General features: G+C 46.9%; 1 pseudogene; it reads right to left on the bottom strand.

Annotated features, from left to right (window-relative positions):
- Window positions 1–16901, bottom strand: part of LOC121572381 — a 32061-nt pseudogene extending 15160 nt beyond the window's left edge.
- Window positions 16902–18694: the final 1793 nt, after the last annotated feature.

Here is an 18694-nt window from a genome sequence, read left to right as displayed (position 1 = left end):
TTCGCAACTAGGCCAGATAGTGACGACCGTATGATAGAGGAGGTGCAGGGTGTTATGGGATAGAGGACTGACTGACCGATGAGGCAGGTCTTGCCGCTCCACTGGGAGGGACAGGTGCACTTGAAGCCGTTGACCTGGTCCTGGCAGGTGCCTCCGTGGCCACAGGGGTTGGGGAAACACTCGTCCACATCTGGAGGGAGGGAGGAGAGGGAACAAGTGTGTTACGACTACATGTGGAATGTCAAATCAAGTCCATGTCTATGGCTAGGTCTCTAGCGCTTGAAAGGCTGATCGCAACATAATGACACAAAATACATTTACATTTTTAAAGTCATGTCCCCGCAGTTAGACTTTTCCTAAATACGTCTATACAACACACTGTGGTTGTTAGAATCTTAACCCCTATTAATATCAGAAAAATAACTGGAGTTAACCAGTTTTAGGAGGGCATGTCATTTTTTTGTATGGTTTCCGCCCGTTGCCCCTCCATCTCCCGATAGTAGGGCCTGCTCCCCTCCATCTCCCGATAGTAGGGCCTGCTCCCCTCCATCTCCCGATAGTAGGGCCTGCTCCCCTCCATCTCCCGATAGTAGGGCCTGCTCCCCTCCATCTCCCGATAGTAGGGCCTGCTCCCCTCCATCTCCCGATAGTAGGGCCTACTCCCCTCCATCTCCCGATAGTAGGGCCTGCTCCCCCCCATCTCTCGATAGTAGGGCCTGCTCCCCCCCATCTCTCGACAGTTGAACGTGCTGTGCACAGTTGATAATCCTCCTGATAATTGCCTCGAAACTGAACCTAAACTATAACTAAACTAATTTCACACATAAAAGAGACGAAAAAAAGTAAATTATGATGGGTGTAAATGGGTTGATGAGCGAGGGGAAGCGAACAATGCATATTTATGTAATGACCAGTTGCGAATGAAGGGCAGGGCGGGCCATTCTATTGTATTCATCTATTCAAATTATAATCTCAAAACGGTAGCGGAGAAATGTCAACACGGACAACTTCTTCATGTCACGGTCATTGGCGAACAAGTTGCTTGCAAAGAAAACAAGCCTGGTCGGCACCATGAACAAAGCGGGACGGGAGCTCCCTCCCTCTGCGCAAAACAAGGCACCTGCACAGCAGCAGTACTCTACAACAGTGCTGAAGAGTGTCAAGTCAACACTCACACTTTACCAATGCAAGGCAAGAAAGAACGTTTGTGTCATGAGCGCCATGCATCCAACAGTTGCCATCAACAGGGACACAAAGACCGAACAAAGGTATTTCAAAATTAGGCTACATAATACGCATTCAGTGGTGTAAAGTATGGAAGTAAAAATACTTTGAAGTACTAAAGTATTTTGGGGGTCTCTGTACTTTTGATATTTTTTACACCACTACATTCCTAAAGAAAATATGTACTTTTTACTTCCATACATTTTGAATGCTTAGCAGGACAGGAAAATGGTCTAATTCACGCACTTATCAAGAGAACTGCCTCTGATCTGGCGGTCTCACTAAACACAAATCCTTAGTTTGTGAATGATGTCAGTGTTGGATTGTGCCCCTGGCTATCCCCACCCCCAAAAAAGTATATCATACCATCTGGTTTGCTTAATATAAGGAATTTGAAATGATCTATAGCATTTACTTTTACTTTTGATTCTTAAGTATATTTAAAACCAGATACTTTTAGACTTTCACTCGAGTAGTATTTTCCTGGGTGAAATTCACTTGAGTCATTTTCAATTAAGGTATCTTTACTTTTACTCAAGTAGGACAATTGGGTATTTTTTCTACCACTGTACGCGTCGCCATATATAGATCCACTTATACAATGCATTATGCTCTTCTGTATCACACGTGTTGTTTTTCCTTTGAGAAAATGATCCTAATGTTCTCTCCTTCCTGTTATTCCATAGGTTGTTGTGGATTGTTTGGATCAGATGGCACGGCTGTACACAGCGAAAGGAGGAACCTGCCACTGTGTTCTACAACATGCTCGACTTGGCTGCTATCAACGCACGCGTGTTGTTCAAGCAGTGCATGAACACCATGAGCAGGCGAGACTTCATCATGAGTCTGGCGCCCGGGCGACGTGAGAGACATACGAGGGCCAAGGCAGCAGCAAAGATTCCACGCGAGCCGTTGCGCGAGCCAAGGAGAAACGAGGCCAGGCTTTTCTAGTGCTAGAGGCCGGTGAATGTACAAGGGTAAACCCACTGAGTATAATATTGAATTTAAATTACCTAAACCTCAGGTATTACATACTATAATGAATTACTTACTGATGCTGCAGGAGGGGCCACTCCAGCCGGGGGCACACTGGCACTCAAAGCCCTGACTGGTCTCCACACAGCTCCCTCCGTTAAAACAGGGCTCCGACAGACAGGCATGGTCTGCTATGGACCGAGAGAGAGAGAGAGAGAGAGACAGCGAGCGAGAGAGAGAGCGAGTAAAAGGGAAAGGGATGGGAGAGAAAGAAAGAAGGGAGTGGAGAGGGAGAGAGAGAGAGAGAGAGAGAGAGAGAGAGAGAGAGAGAGAGAGAGAGAGAGAGAGAGAGAGAGAGAGAGAGAGAGAGAGAGAGTTAAACTCCTAAACTCCCGTTAGTTCTCACACTGCAGGAGGGTGGGGTGGGTTTTCCCCTCGCTGCTGTCGGTTCCCAGCGGCTCTCTCTGGCCCAGCTAGGCTACAGCCAGTGGAGTGGAAAGCCCCTTTGACCTCTCACTAACCAGCTCTGGACCACACCGCAAGACGAGGTGCGAGAGAAGAAGGGAGAGATAAAGGAGAGTGCTGAGTGCAAGAGAAATAAACAGAACAAGAGAAAGAATGACATTTCTCACTGAGGAAAAAGACAACCAGACAAAGAATAAAATACACAGAAAGAAAGTGAGAGACACAGAGAAAGAGGGAGAGAAAGACTGAGGGTCCGTTCCCCCACTAGGCCTACGTCGTTAGAAAAAACAAACACAAAAAAAACATCCCCTCTCCCATTTCACTCTCACTAGCCCCCCAGGGCCCTAGCCTTAAAGCGTTAACTCTAGCCAGCTAGCAGGAAATCGTCTGTCATGGCATGTTGACCCGCCGAGCGACGCGCGGTGACTTCCACCCGAGCGCAAATCATTGTCCATCCCTCCGCGGGAGGACGAGAGAAGACAGGAGGGAAGAGAATAGCAAACTCACAAGTCACGACGGATTCCTCCGCTCAAATCAATTAATGCTCTGCATTCTTTGGCCGGCAGACCGAGGCTGCGTCCCAAATGACCAGAGCCCTATTGACCCTGGTCAAATGTAGTGCACTAAATAGGATGCCATTTGGGACTCGCCCCAAGGGGGAGGCGAGAGGGAGATGACTGTTGATTGGTGTCAGCGGGCTAGGGGCAGGGGAGGAAGAGAGGGGGATAGAGGGAGGGAGAGAAGGAGCATAGGAGGGGGGTTTAATGTTGTTGGGTCTGGCTGGGAGAGAAAAAGAAAAGGAGAATTCAGGCTTGGCTGGAAGCTGGAATCCCCCTCTTCTCTCCCTCCATCCTCCACTCCCTCCCTCGCTCTCAAGATGACCGGCGATAGTTTTCAAACCCTCGCTACAAACAGAGGTGGCAACTGTCCCAGACTAACACAGAGCGGGCGTGTTTGACTGCCAACGCCTACAGGGAGCTTCCCCCTCAATTAGCTGAGTCATGTCTCCATTGACCCCCATACAAAACAAGGGCCATCTACTCATCCTAATGATCGACTTCGACCCAACTTCATTGAAACGTACTCAACTCAAAACAAATTACATATACAACTCATCCCTATGATCAAAACTCTAACTTTATAGAAACCAACCTTAATTCAAACAAATGACACATTTAAACAACTAGAAGATGTGAAGTAACTGTTAGATTTGTTGATGAAGGTGGAATACAATCCACCCTCATAGAAAGGTTAGCTCCGTTACTGGGTCTCCTCCCGTTCCCGTTTCCCTTGACGATACCTTAACGAGGTCGTCACCTCCTGGCCGGAGTGACGCAGGAGACCGCCCGACGAACGGAACCTCCCTGGATGGGGTTAAGCACGGGGCTGACCCCCCCTAACCCCTGAACTATGACCCCTCGACCTGTCGCACCACATGACTTGGATCTCACCGACCGGTCTTGGGAAAACAAATACCTTTTTCTCTCAGTCTATACCAGAAAATGAAAAAAATTGAGAGTGGTGTTCAAGACTAATTTCCCTCTGGGACAATAAAGTTAATCTTATCCTATCTTGTTTTCTACTCCAATGTCACTCTCATAAGGAAAAACATTGAGTGGAACCAGACTCTAGACACTACAAGCGACTTACCTATATACGTGTGTGTGTGTGTGTGTCTGCGCGCGCAAGTACACGTATGTGTGTCTGTGTGTGTGTGTCAGGCGACTCACCTTTCTCGCAGGTGACACCAGAGTAGCCGTCAGGACAGGCACAGTGGTACTTGTCAGGTCCAGTGTTGCTGCAGGTCCCCATGTTCAGACAGGGCTGGAGCGTACCACATATGTTCAGATCTGGAAGACAGGGAGGGAAAAGTATGAGTGTGTGTGTGTTGGTGTTTCACAGCAAATGGGTGAGTGTGTTTGTGGATGGCACCAGTTATCAGCTGTATATCTACAGAGCATAGTGGTATACTACAAAGCAGGATCAATGAGTTAGCCAGCTAACTTGCCCAAATATTCTGAAATATATATTTCTTTAAGAAAAGCTTGATATGGGCATGGTGTAATTGACTCAACAACCAAAAACATATCTAAGTTGAACTTTCTTAATGAACCAGAAAATCAGTAGGCCTATTTCTGGTTGTTTATCAAAGAGCTGGCCAACTCAATGATCATGCTTTGTAGTATACCTCTCTGGTGTGTGTTTGCATGCGTATGCTTACCTTTGTCGCAGAGCTGGCCACCAAAGTTTGTGTCACAGAGGCACTGCCACGGTTCCACGCAGGTTCCGTGCACACATCCCGGGTGAGGAATGCACTTATCACAGTACTCGCCCTGCCAGCCATACAGACACCTGCAGGACACATGCACACACTCGATAAGTACTCAATGCACGGGACGACCGATCTTAACAAAAACACATACTCAGTGCTCAACACTATCCCGCTTAAAAACACACACAATGTATCGCAATCTCTCTTTTAACACACACACACGAACGAGTTGGGTAGGGCTAAGGCTGCTCCTTGAGTAAGTAAAGGTGCTTGTCTGGACAGGGAACTAGCGAGGGTAAACTTTCCACTGAGTCATTAGGATAACAGAGCGAGTCGAATACACCCCCCACACACACACCTTATAATTCATCCCTGGTATCCATGCCCAGCCCACCCTTGCTTGAGGCAATGGATAATTATTCCAGCTACCCAATATATATACCTCCTACCTAACACATCATTTGCTTCTGAAAGGCTTGAATAAGAGCTGCAAAATCCATCAAAATGTGAAACCATCAAAAGTCCCCATTTCACTCCAGCCTCCCTTAGGAATCAGATGTGTGTTTGAGTTCAGATAAAGCCATAGAAGCTTCTCCAGAATCTCCACAACATGCTAACGTCTCCTAGCGCCGCTTTCCATTGTTTCTTGGCTGCGAGGCTAAAAGGCTAACGCGACATCAAAGCGTGCCGCTGAAGGGAGGTGAAAGAGGGTGGGGGCGGGGAAACAGACAGGTGAAAGAAAAAAAAATATCCTTTGAACTTGACAGCGGTCTTCGAGACCAGATTCCGCCGCCGCCATTAAGCTCTCACCACTCTGGGGGCCCCTGGCAGACGTGTGCAAAGAGGGTTGAGAGGGGTCGCGATAATCTCCAACCACCCCACATACACTCTCTTCCCAAAACACGCAAAGGTCTGGGCCCTTCACAGCTCTGGATGATGGGAGGGGGATTCATTGGTTTGTGTTTATTTGCAATGGAAAACTTTTTAAAACAGTCACTTCCTGCTTCAGCCTGTTTTCTTCTGTGTTGGTGTTGGGATTTCCCCCTGTCAATGGTGTTATCTCCATGTGGAACAAGGGTGTTGCTGAGTGACAAGTTGCAGCGAGATTCTGAGTCTGGCTCTTTTCAGTGAGCTTTTTACTAACTTAGGTTAACTGAAAATGTTTGTGTTGGGAAAAAGGGGTGCTTACTTGCAATCTCCGGGCAATTTACAGGAACCATGTTCAGTGCTGCAGCCTTGCCTGCAAATAGCTGAGCGAGATAGAAAGAGAAATTAAAGGAGAAAGCGAGAGAGAGAGAAATAAAGTCAACAGGGGTGACAGTGAGAGTCAGCAAGAAATTCACAGGAAAAGAAAGTAAGAGAGAGTGACGAGAGAGAGAGAGAGAGAAAACACGAAGAGTCAGCATGGTGATGTCAGACAGCTCCCCCTCCCACCGCCACTATCTCATCTACAAATTCGTGGGAATGTCCTAAGCTCCAACCGGGGCAGTAATCCTACAAAATCCAAGACTTATCCCGGAGCCCTGCCATCGCTCCCCGCTAGGATACTAGGGCCTAAGGGGTGCGCTGGTGCGTTGCAAACAGCCCAAATTCCATACAGCAACGCTAACTATTTGTACAAGCCTGCCAGGCCGGCCATGGCCAAAATCTGCTGCGTTAAGACAATCTGCCCTGGTGTCAATGGGTGAAGAAGCCAGCTTGACCCCACCCCTAAATTATATTTAGCCTAGAGTTCATTCTCTCTCTGGTTGGATTCACCTCAACACAGTTGCTGTCAATTGCTGGCCATTGTCACTTTCGCTAGTTTTGGACTTCCCTGCCCTGCCTTAATGACGGCATGCTAATAAATGGCACTAAAGCACAAGTTGCCCTTAAAAAAGGCACACTGTTATTTACAGAACATTTTGATCATTGAAATGATATATTGCAATTGATTCTTGATGAATGTCACTTATTGCCTTTTGATCTTTGTTCAACTGTCTAACCTCATGGTAAAAATAACGTCTTAAGCTTTTGTCTTCACGTTGCTGTAAAATTACAAATAACTACTTTTGTTAAACCGCTCCCTCTTACCAGTGCTGCATTCTGGTCCGGACCACCCTTCGAGGCAGGTCTTGTTGCCGTTGTGGTCGCAGTTGTAGTGGCCAAAAAAGTCGTCGCGCGGACGGCAGAACTTGTTGCAGCCAAAACCGTAGTAGTGCTCGTCGCAGCTGACCCGGATCTGGTACTCGAACTGGCCCACCGGCCCGTTGTGCTTCAGGCTCTGCCACTGGCGGCTGGGGTTGATCATGCCCGACTGAACGGCCTTCTCAATCACCTCGCCTCCCACGCCTGATGGAGGGAAATGGATTGCGGAGAGAGAGGAGTCAGAGGGACTGGTAGGAAACACATGGGCATAAGGGGGTGGGGGAAGGCAAAGCCATAAATGCAGTCATACAGACAGACACAATAAATACACAGAAGTCAACAAATGAGGATGAGAATGCCCATTCAGCAAGACCAAGCGTCTTGCTTTGGGACATTTCAATGCCGCTTCTCGGTCTTTACTAGTACAGGATCTCCAAATATCAGTGGGTAAATGCCCAAATATGAATTGCCATCCAAGTCTACTGCTGCCAACAGACATAAGAGGTGATGCCCCCTTCTGTCCCTGCCCACCTCGCCACCCTCTGCTACCTTTGCACCCAAACAAACTCGACCTCGCCCGGGGTCAGCGCTCGAGGGACAGAGGATGGCATCCCTACCATGCCAGCGCTGCCATGTCACACTGTGTTAGGGCAGTCGCTGCCTCCTAATCCCATTTTCCATGAAGAAGTCCTCTGGTCCTCAAGAAATACAGAAAGGCAGTAATGCAAACACAACCCCAACGCAAATGTTAAAAAAAACTGTCCAAAACATTCTTCCCACTTAAATTCCGTTCAGCCTCTGCGAGCTTTGACGAGGGGGCGTGAAAACGAACAAAAACGTCAGTTTAGAGTTTGTTTACTCCTCTTTTCTTGGAGGGAAAGCTGCTTTGTTAAGGCAGTGCTAGTTGTAGTGGCGGGCCGTAGTAGTAATATTCCAGGCCGTTCTAGAATCCTGAGCTGAATGTGGTATTTCGCCAGTGGAGTGCAAAGTGTGGTCGGGGTGAGGTGACGCCCTCTCACTACCTGAGGCCCAGAATAGTTTGACGGCGAGGGGGTTGTGGTTTGGCTAAATAATGGACAAAATTAACCCAGGGTCCTCGAACTGAAAAAAATAAAAAATACGACCTTGAAGCAAACTGTGACCCGCCATATCAAACAGGAATGCCCTGGACGGTTGACGGTGCGAGAAATAGCGCTAACGTAGCATATTTTTAAAATATAGCCAACCTCAAGAAACTGTACTGGACCATCCTGGAGACTTGACCAAACATTTAAACCTCTCAGTTCCGTGGTGAATACAGCTCGGGGCAACGAGTCGAGTCGGCACTGACATGAGTGACCTCGGTAACTTGTAATTTAAGCTTATGTAAGCACATTTTAGAGACGCTAACTCTAGGCTAAGGTTAGCCGTAGCAGTGTATTTGGCTAGCATTAGCATCACAACTGTGATAGGCTTTTAATGAGTCTGCTTATTGGAGGGTAACTGGCCACGTGCCCAGGGCACTTAGCTTGTTGACGCTAAGTGAGACGGTCAATATTTGGCCTGTCCTCGTTTGGCCCTCTTCCTTGGCAGACGTTTTCATTGATCTAGCTGGCTTGTTGTGTGTGCTTGTCGGCAGGAGGGCTTTCGAAAAATAAAGTCTTCAACCTCACACTAACCTTTTCGCATTTGGCCTTTATTGGCCCGAATGCGATGCTTAGTTTCATGCTCGATGTAGACTTTGCTGTGGTGGAACTAATGCCCTCCTCTCCTTCTGGGCCAAAGCACACCTGGACAGGGGTCAGCGTACCCTGGGGCCGATTTAACACGGGAACTATAATGGTTCCCTAAGGGACGCCAAATGCAACACACAGCCATAACTCCCACTGACCGCCTAACGGTCGGGCTGAAAACAAACAACGCTCAAATCTGTAGTGTGATCTCGCTCCATCTCCTTCTCACTCTCTCCCTTACCCGTCTATACTACTGTCACTGTTTTCTGAATGAGACTATTGCGTAACATTACAGTTGAGAGCCATATCGATAGTTGGGGATTACAAGAGCCAGAGGGAATGACTCAAGGTTCTTTATGCTTCATAGTTTTCTGCCCAATTTTGGTGGCGTGACCCTGGCCTGCACCTGCCATCAGTCATGAAGCCTTTAAAAACATTTTTATAAGCACAAGTCTAATTTCCCTGCCCCCAATCCCCCTCCCCCCTAATTGTCCCTTACCAAGAAATCTGTCCCCCACCCCCCAACACACACACACCTCTGCCCCTTTACACACAAGTAAGTGACTGCCTTACAGGTTCCTTATTTTTGTCCTTCCAGGTCACGGGGTCGTGTTGCTTTTGTAATGTGAAACCGAATGGAGCAGAGAGAGAGAGCAATGTAACATAATGCTGGGGGATAATACTCACTGCCCGTAAAAGAGTCGTTGTTGAAGTCCAAGGCCTCCACGATCAATGTATAGGACCTCTAGAGAGAGAGATAAGATTGATGAGAGAGAGAAGGGTCAGGTAAAACAAGTCACAGCTGCGTTAACCCCTTCACCCCTGGCTGACACAAGTTCACTTTTAGATTCCTTTCTGCATAGTTCCTGCTAACAGAGTTGGCTATAGGCTACTTCTTATTTAGCCGACTGTTTGAATGGACATAACATTTTAGCAGAAATCCAAAGAATTGGGGGAGAGAAAGTCCCATTTGAGGTAATAATTGTCCTTAGATCTGGTATAACATTAATGCAGCGTGTACCTTTATCAATAAAACAAAACATTTCTTTATTAGGCACACATTCACAGGGAATAGTGTAAATACAGCCAAACTCCTTCCCATTCGTGAGGACACACACCAGAGAGCCGCGAGCAAGTGGGTATGGTATGGTGTCTGTCCATTGGCCTGTTCTCCATATGTTGCAGATTAGAGAGAGCGCGGCTATCCCCCCGAGGCACCAGCAGCCCTCTGATCCGGGCGGGCTAAGCCACTCTCCCTTACAGCAACCCACCCCAAAACTAACCCACTGCTCCCCCCCCCCTCCCCGGATAGAGTGAGATCAAGGGTGGCGATAAAGAAAGCAAACCGCTGGCATTGTTTAAAAACATCCTGGGCTCCTTTACTTTTTCCCTTCCACTGCACTGTGAGTAGTTATGTGTGGAGCGACTTGAGCGCACTGGAATAGGTAGAATAGAATGGGTTTGAGGTAGTGGGTTTGCATCTCTGGAGATCTCTGCTGTGTGTGTGTGTGTGTGTGTATGCTTGTGTGTGCGTCGTGGGGACGGGGAACAGGGGGGGGTCCATTATTTCGGCACCTCTTTGAAACTCTTTGTCTCTCTTAAGGCCCCCATCGCTCTCACCGGTATCGGATAACGGACAGCGGAGAGCCGTGGAGGGCTGGGCTGAGGGAGGAGGGTGTGTGCCAGAGTGTGTGTATGCGTGCCTTCATTAATTTGAGACTGTTGTGAACAGTATCATGAGTTTTCATCTGGGTGCGTCATATATCGGTTTGTGTGTGCGTGCAATTGAGTGTGTGTGCGCAAATAAGTGTATGTGCGTGACTGAATGCAAGTGTGTGTGTCCATACTTGGCTCCAGTCAGAGGGCATGGGCCTCTCTCCACACTCACTTGCCAACATTCACATGAGCACTCCTTGTAGCACTTGTCAATGAAGCGCCAGAAATATGACGGGGAGGAAGGTGTGTGGTGGTAGAAACAGGGGGTGATGGAGGGGGTTGGGGTGGTCGGGGCAGACAGCACTCGCTCGTTCTTTCCCTCCCTCTTCCTTGGAGGCATGCCTGGCCTCTTGTGCGGGACTTACGGCCTTGCCACTTTGTCCCATTTAAACAAACACACCGCTGGTTCGCTGGCACACATAGCCCTGCACAGCCTAGCAGCAGCTGAAGCTAGCTACATTGTTCCGTTGAATCACTGATCGTTATCTTATATGGATGTCGGTCTAATTACTGGTTGTTACTCCCAGGATATGGGGAAAACCACACAGCAGCTCCAACTGTGTGTGCAGCCATTTTGCGTATCATGATTTGTGATCATAGCCATTGAAATGGAGAGACAAGCTAAACAGTGGTAGCCAAGTCAACAAGTTTCCTTTACTATCCAAAGCTTGGGAATTTCACTTGGCTAGCTTCACAATTTAAATAAAAAAACAACTCCACTCAAAACTGTCCTTTCCTCACAAATATCAAAGAAAAATACTTTTAAAACATTTCCCACTCCCAAACCCAGCCGGTTAGTACATGCCACCTGTGCCAAAGTAATGTTACCAAAATGGTAAACAGCAGCCAGGTAAGAAAGCAAAGCACACCATCCCTTCTTTCCCCAGACTAGTGGTGCCATATTATATATATATATATAAAATGACAAAACAAATGCCACGGGGTGCCACTCCAAACATTGTCCCACTTTCTCCCCTACGTCACTCCATCCTTGCTGCAATATCATTGAGTAGTTTTGGAATGGGGCCTAACGACATGTTCCGTACCCAGTTTTGGTTGAGGACAGAGGCACGGCCGGGCGCTTTCGCTAGGCTGAGATAAGTGTGGGAAAATAGTTCAAAAGCAAGTGAAACGAGCAGACAAGCCTGGGCACGTCCAGGAAGGGAGTTGGCAGGGTGAGTAAGTGCCTGTGTTTTGCAGAGCGGTAGGAGCAGGGCTCACGCTATGGTGGCCTGATTGGTCTCTACCTATAAAAGGGGAACTGATATAATGCAATTTCTTTTTTACCCCTTTTTCTCCCCAATTTCGTGGTATCCAATTGGTAGTTAGTCTTGTCCCATCGCTGCAACTCCCGTACGGACACGGGAGAGGTGAAGGTCGAGAGCCGTGCGTCCTCCGAAACACAACCCAACCGAGCCGCACTGCTTCTTAACACAATGCCTGCTTAACCCGGAAGACAGCCGCACCAATGTGTCGGAGGAAACACTGTACACCTGGCGACACAGGAGTCGCTAGTGCGCGATGGGACAAGAACATCCCTGCCGGCAACCCTCCCCTAACCTGGACGACGCTGGGCCAATTGTGCGCCGCCCCATGGGTCTCCCGGTCGCGGCCGGCTGCGATGCAGTGCCTTAGACCACTGTGCCACTCGGGAGGCCATATAATGCTATTCTTTTTGGGGGAAGAAAGGATGAAGTCATCGTTGCCCACATTGAATGAAACCACAATGGGGTTTTTTCATCATGGTTTATTCGCAACCGGAAGCCCTTTATCAAAGGTCAACTGATATGGGGCCGGTTTCACAGACACAGATTAAGCCTAGTCCTGGACTAAAAAACATTCAATGGAAATTCTATATCGACATTATTATTTTTTTTGTCCAGGACTAGTCTTAATCGCTGTCTGGGAAACCGGCCCATAGTGTTTTGACATTTACAAGCTTTCAATGCTTCTGGAACCTAAAATGTCCAGTATACGTGTTGGGTCAAAATGTCCAGTTAGACATAAACACTAAAAAGAAACTTCTATCTGGACGTGTTGTGCAGAATGCGCACAGATGAAATCCCGAGACGATACAAGCAGGCTGTTCTGATTACCCTCACCTCATAAGTCACTGTGTGCTTATCAGTTCTGTACTGTCGGACCTCTCTCTGTTCATCCCCCTCGCCATCTCTCCCTCTTTATTAGACATTCCCCCTGCCTCTCCTGAACACACATACTAGGCCTGATGCAAGGTAGATGAGGATTTTACGACAGTAAGGGGGATAGGGAGAGGAGAGAGGGATGGAGACAGATGGATTGGAGAGAGAAAAGACAGAACGAGAGATGAGCGAGACTAAGAGAATAATCCTAGCTGAGAAGTGAGAGCGAAAAAACTAAATGAACAGAGGAAAATCCAAGCATCAACGTTGTCACTCTAGCTGAACTCTAGCCCGCTGTTTGACCATGGGGGGTGGGGGGGGTCTATGTCCCATCTGAGTCAACTATCCCTACTGGCCTCCATCCTTCTCTAGGCTTTGGCTCTGGGGGCTGCTGGCTGGCAGAATAATAGGCCTACCGGCATTATGTGAGTAAGGCGACCGACGGGCCATAGGGGCCGAACTTCAAAATAATGGCAACTTCAGCACAACGGTTTAGTCTGGGAGCCCCGAACGAACCGCTGCACTGCTGAGTCTACTGCTGCATCCTGTTGCTTCCCCCCCAGCCACATTATTCCCATCCTGGCCTCCCATTATCTCCCATAATCCTCGCCGCCAGCCCGGCCGGGTCGAGGCTATTGTTCAGCCCCCCCCCCCACCCTGTTAATATAAGCTGCCACTGCTTCTGTCTGGCTAGGGCTGTTGAGCCAGGGGCCGAGAGAGAGAGTAGAGAGCTCCTCTCTCCAAACTCTGAAAAAGAAAGAGAGAGGAGAACAGTGGCCTGTGTCACATAAAATAGGGGGAATGAAAAGTTCAACAACCGCGAGTGAGATGTTGTTGGCGATACTTTTGGCCACGACAAGAGGCTGCCATTCGAGGGCCCAATAAACAGAGTGACGCACAGAGTGAGGTTGTTTTGGTTCACCCGTGCCAATTTGGGGTTGGGGTTGTGGATATATAAAACAGACCCAGGGCCCCTCTAGCCTAGCCCAAAATGTCTAGCCAAGCCTGGGGTGTATTCTTCACTAGGAACCAACGGAAGCAAACGGGCCAAAATGGGGAGGGACTTACCTGAAGTCATCCAATAAGAAATGTTTGTTGCAAAACGTTTTCCGTTGTAAAATGCTTTGCTACGGTGTGCACTAATGAATACCTGCTTCTTCAAAAAGTAAAGGGACGGTGACTGCTTCATTTAACACGCCAGTTACTATAGGGTGGCAGGGTTAAAAAGATGGAATGTCTTGGGTCCAGTCAAGCGCAACCGCCCAGGCCCAGGTTGACAAAGAGCGGAGGGGGAACAAGAGACCTTTATACTGCCTGTGTTAAGGTCAGGGGCGAGGGTACACGCCCAGACCTTTGTGACTTAGGCAATGTCGACTGCCCCTAAACAGTAGTGGCATCGTGTCCTAAATGCTGGCTGACTGTCCAGTTTATGGAATATTTGGGAATATTCCGAATATTCCATACTCAGGAATCTCAAAAGTGTCCACACGTGTGCCCTGTGCCACCAACTAAACAGAACAAAATGTTGGCATAGTTCCAAAAGACTCCTATTTCTAGGAATATCCTCTTTGCAATCCACCTAGAATTTAAAAAATTATAATCCACAGATCCTAATTCTATGGGAAAAGCAATACAAATCCAACATTTCCCTTCCACAACACACATCATTATTCACCCATTAGGTCTAGCCATGGAGAACACTGTAACCAAAGGGTCTGGAGGGGGGAAGCTGGCTCCATTGACCATGCTCCCCTTGCAGGTGCACTCCTCCCTCTCTCTTGCTCCCAGTTCCATTTCTCCCAGTGGGAGGCCTCGTTACCTAGCAACTCCCTCAAACATCCAGTCACTTCATCCCATTGATGAACTGGCACCTCTTCACTGAATGCTGATGAGGCAAAAAATGTACACTTCATACCAAACAGGGGGTATTGTATGACAACAAATTAAAGTGTGAAAAAAAAAAAACAATTCCACCATTCAATCTTTCATTAAGTTTTCCCCTGAGCTTGTCTTTGTTGTATTTCTGGGCGAACAATCTTGAGTAATTAACCATGTTTCCAAATTGCTAGGTAGAAATTGGATGGAAAAGAAAGTATGCGATATGTCAATGGTTTCTTAGCTAGGTCTTTTCATAGTGATATTGGAGCGTGTCTAGAAATCTAATTGGGGGCCACATCATTGTGTCCAAAACATATTTTGATGCTGCCAGGGCAACTTATCTGCATTGAAATATCGTCAGTCCACTTTGGTTGTCATGTTCTTAGGTCAACTATAGCCTAATCCTTGAAAACAATTGCTGTGTACAACTAGCCTACCTCATTCAAGCTTTTTCCTCTCAATTCTCAAAACTACAGTATAATCTCACACAGCCACAGAAAAAAATGAGCTCAAAACATGGTCAAAATGGATGGCTCAAGTCATGAAAATTGTGGCATGGTAACAAAAAAACGTGCGCGAACACACACACGAGAACGGTCAACCAGAGGAATGCGTAGAGTTCATTGAGTGAATTCTGTGCTTCCTGAGAGCGCATTGTGTGTAAACTCCGTGGCTAGATAACCCAGCTGTTTTATTGCCTATTCTTGCAGAAGCCATTGTTTGACGCTCGGCTACTGGCCGCACTCTTTAGGAAAAGACAGTGGAGAATGAATCCCGTTTAGGCAGCGCGTCACTGGTAGAATGATGCGACGCCACAGTTCTTCATAAATGATTAAACCTATTTGGAATTGTCCATTTTGGTTTAGAATTTCGACCTATTGCCAAGAACTGGCGCATGAACACTAGTAATGAGTATTCAGACAGCGCAAGTTTATGGACCACCACACCTTGAAATATTATATGTAAATCTGATTGAACCATAATATACTGTATTTGTAAACATAAGGTAACCCCCCCAAAAATGTTTTACTGTGTCTTGTGGCACATGCACTTGCATTGTGTAGCCTGCCAGCCTCACATGACATGCTGACATTGACATATCCAAAAGTGACTTATTTGTCCGTCGTTTTTGTAGTCTATTCATGTCCATTAATCTAAATTGGACTTTGCTGAGGCAAAATATTTGTGCTTCAACTTCTCAGCAAACTCGCGCGCCCGAGAGGGAGAACATGTTACATAAACATAACTACGCAATCAACTCACCGGCCAAGCAAAGCTGAAAGGTAATACAATCCTCGACTTGTCACTCCTCATGCTCCGCAAAGAAAAAGTATTCCCTCCGACCACGGGTGTAGAAGCCGTCCCGAAACTGCATGGGCCCGCTGAAGAGACCTTCAACTGGTACTCCTTTAGACACACTTTAAAATAGGTATCACACTCGTCCCTCGTGCATTTGCGATCTGCGGCATTCCGAGATCCATCGCAGCACACGCCAGTCTGCAGTTCGCCGTTCACGTTCTGCATCGATACAATTTGCAATTCGAAGTGTCCTGATGCCACAGCCACCTGTTTTGGAAAAAATAGCGATATTACTTTGTTATTTGAATGAGTCTTGCCTTTTGATACCTTAATTTCAAACTGTCAATCAACATGTATGCAAGCTTGAACGTTTCCAACTGTAGAAGTAGCTAACTGCTAAATAGAAGTAGCTAACTGCAACAAATCTTATCAAGCTAAAGTAGGTAGCTAAATGTTAGTCAGCAAGCTAATATCGACATTAGATAAATGTGTGCTTTGTAGTCACTAACTTGCAACAAACTATTGCAAAGAAATCCCCATACTGTTATTTTACAGAGGCACGCGTTACTGGTTTTTCTAGGCGTGAATTGCAAGTTATTTTGGAATTTTGCAATATCAAATTGATGGTGACATGAAAACATGCTCAAGTTTTCCAGCGCATCCTCCTAAATCCACAACCAGTTCTTGAAAATGTGCAAGTCGAAAACTGTAAAATTAGAGCATTACTGTATGGACAAAAGGTGAGAAATCGGTTTGAATATGCACTTACCTTAATCCACAAGCATTGCAATAAAACATGTATAGAAAAAGCAGCACAGATTGAACTCAGTCTCAAAATCATGCCTTCTGTTTGATAGTGCCGTTTGCTGCGAAACTAAAAGTCCGGCCGACCTACGGCTCTATATACTCCTCCGATTTGAACATGCACGAGTGGAGAAAAACACCTTTTCAAAAGAGCATAGACTTCCAATGCAAAATGGCCTGCCCCCTTGTCTCACTCTTTTGTCCTTTCGACTATTGTTATTTTTCTTTATATATTTCTGATCGACTCTGATACAACAATACCCACGAGCTAAGAAAGCGCCGTCTGTAGCGAATGACTGTCCCAGACTTTACAGCAAGTTCAGGGGAGGAGGGGGCGGGGGCAATATCTCTGTTTAAAATTCATAAGTGGGAGAGGCCCTGAGATCGAAGCCACACCCAATGTTGAATATGTATGTCTGTTGTGCATCGTGTGTTTACTCCACAATCAACTGCAAGTGCCATCATACGATGCTACTTTCAAATAAGTCCATAGAGCACACAGAAAAGTACTTAGTATTTGGTTCATAATTATACATTGAGATGAAGCCTCGTGTAGTGGGCCTATTGATCTTGTGTAGTGTAAACCAATCTGGTGGTAATGAGCAAGAGAGTGAATTATTCTGCTTTTATTGGTCAAAATTGACATATTCTAATGTGGGCTACTAAACCTAACCAAGATGATGCAATGATATGAAAACCACTTGATGTCTGTGACAAGTACATGGCATATGTCCAACAAAATTCATGCATATTCACAGAAAAGCCACCTGATGATGTAACCATCATCATTACATTTGACATTTTAAGTCATTAAGCAGACGCTCTTATCCAGAGCGACTTACAGTTAGTGAGTGCATGCATTTTTCATACTGTGTCTTATTGTCTGGTTTGACAAGGAACATGCCTGCATCCTCATACATCTATTGCCTATGTTCAGTTAAATAAAATTAAATAAAATTTCAGTGAGCTGAGACGATAGTAAAAAATCCATATGATCCACATTAATATCGTATTATGTCGCGGATACCCCTATAGTTGACCCCACTGACATGGCCATTGTGGAGCCCAGCGACAGAGAAAGCCAAGCTATATCTCAAAATCCCAAACTGACAGCTGTGTGGTATAAGGACATTTGCTGTTTTTCTGTGGTGGTGACACAAATTATGATTGAAAAACCAGGAGGGCGCCCGTGAGGGTAAGGGGAGACTTACGGTCGGGCCCACCTATTGCAGTGACTGTGAGAGCCCTTTTTCCAACGAAGTCACTCCCTGTTCCAAATTTCAGCATGAAAAGAAATGCACTGGAGAGCGATGGGAGGGTGAAGGGGTGTAGTAGGGGGGGTCATTGATTCCCGTATGAAATAGAGACAAAGGTGGGCCAGTCTTTATTCTCAAATTAGAGCAGCTGGGCTCTTCCCCCTTAAAGAGCCCCCATGAATAGATTATGGCCCCGTTCCTCAATAGAGACAACCCCCTTTCCTCAATAGAAAGACCCCCACTCTTTGCATTGGGGAAAGTATCGCCTGGATAACTGCGTGACATTCACCCGACGACAACAACAGAGAAGGAGGGTTTAATGAGGCAAAGACAGGCCCCCGAAGCTTTTCAATGGATTAAGTCGATGGTTGTGGCCGAACGACGAACCTCTCTGCTCGTGCCTCGGTGATTCGGCTAAATCTGAAAAGGCAAGTGCTCTGCTGCTGCCTGCCTGCTGCCCGCAGGGATCAAATCTCTGCGACGGTTGTCGTTCGTCAGTTCAGTCACTCTGTTCTCAATCTACTTAGAGAAAGGAGACAGCGTGCGCTCTATGATCCTGATGAAAGCTTTGCTTCGCTCCTGGCAAAGAAGAAAGAGAAGCCATTGGAGCAGAAGCCAGTGGTTAGGGGTTAAGCTGATATGGCGCCCACTTGCATCTGGTGTTTTCGGCCTTGCAGTACCCCTTCAGTCTAGTCAATGTGCGAATAAAAGCATGATGCGAAAATTGTATCCAACGCAAGCACGTGCTACAACCAGAAGTCTGAATATACTGTATGACATGTCTATTGATTATTTTGTTTCCAGGCTTCTTTTACAAACCAGAGC

This window comes from Coregonus clupeaformis, chromosome 8 (assembly GCF_020615455.1).
Source record: "Coregonus clupeaformis isolate EN_2021a chromosome 8, ASM2061545v1, whole genome shotgun sequence".
In the NCBI taxonomy this organism is placed as follows: domain Eukaryota; kingdom Metazoa; phylum Chordata; class Actinopteri; order Salmoniformes; family Salmonidae; genus Coregonus; species Coregonus clupeaformis.
Note: the sequence above shows the minus strand (reverse complement) of the source record. Positions and strands in the feature narration are given on the sequence as shown.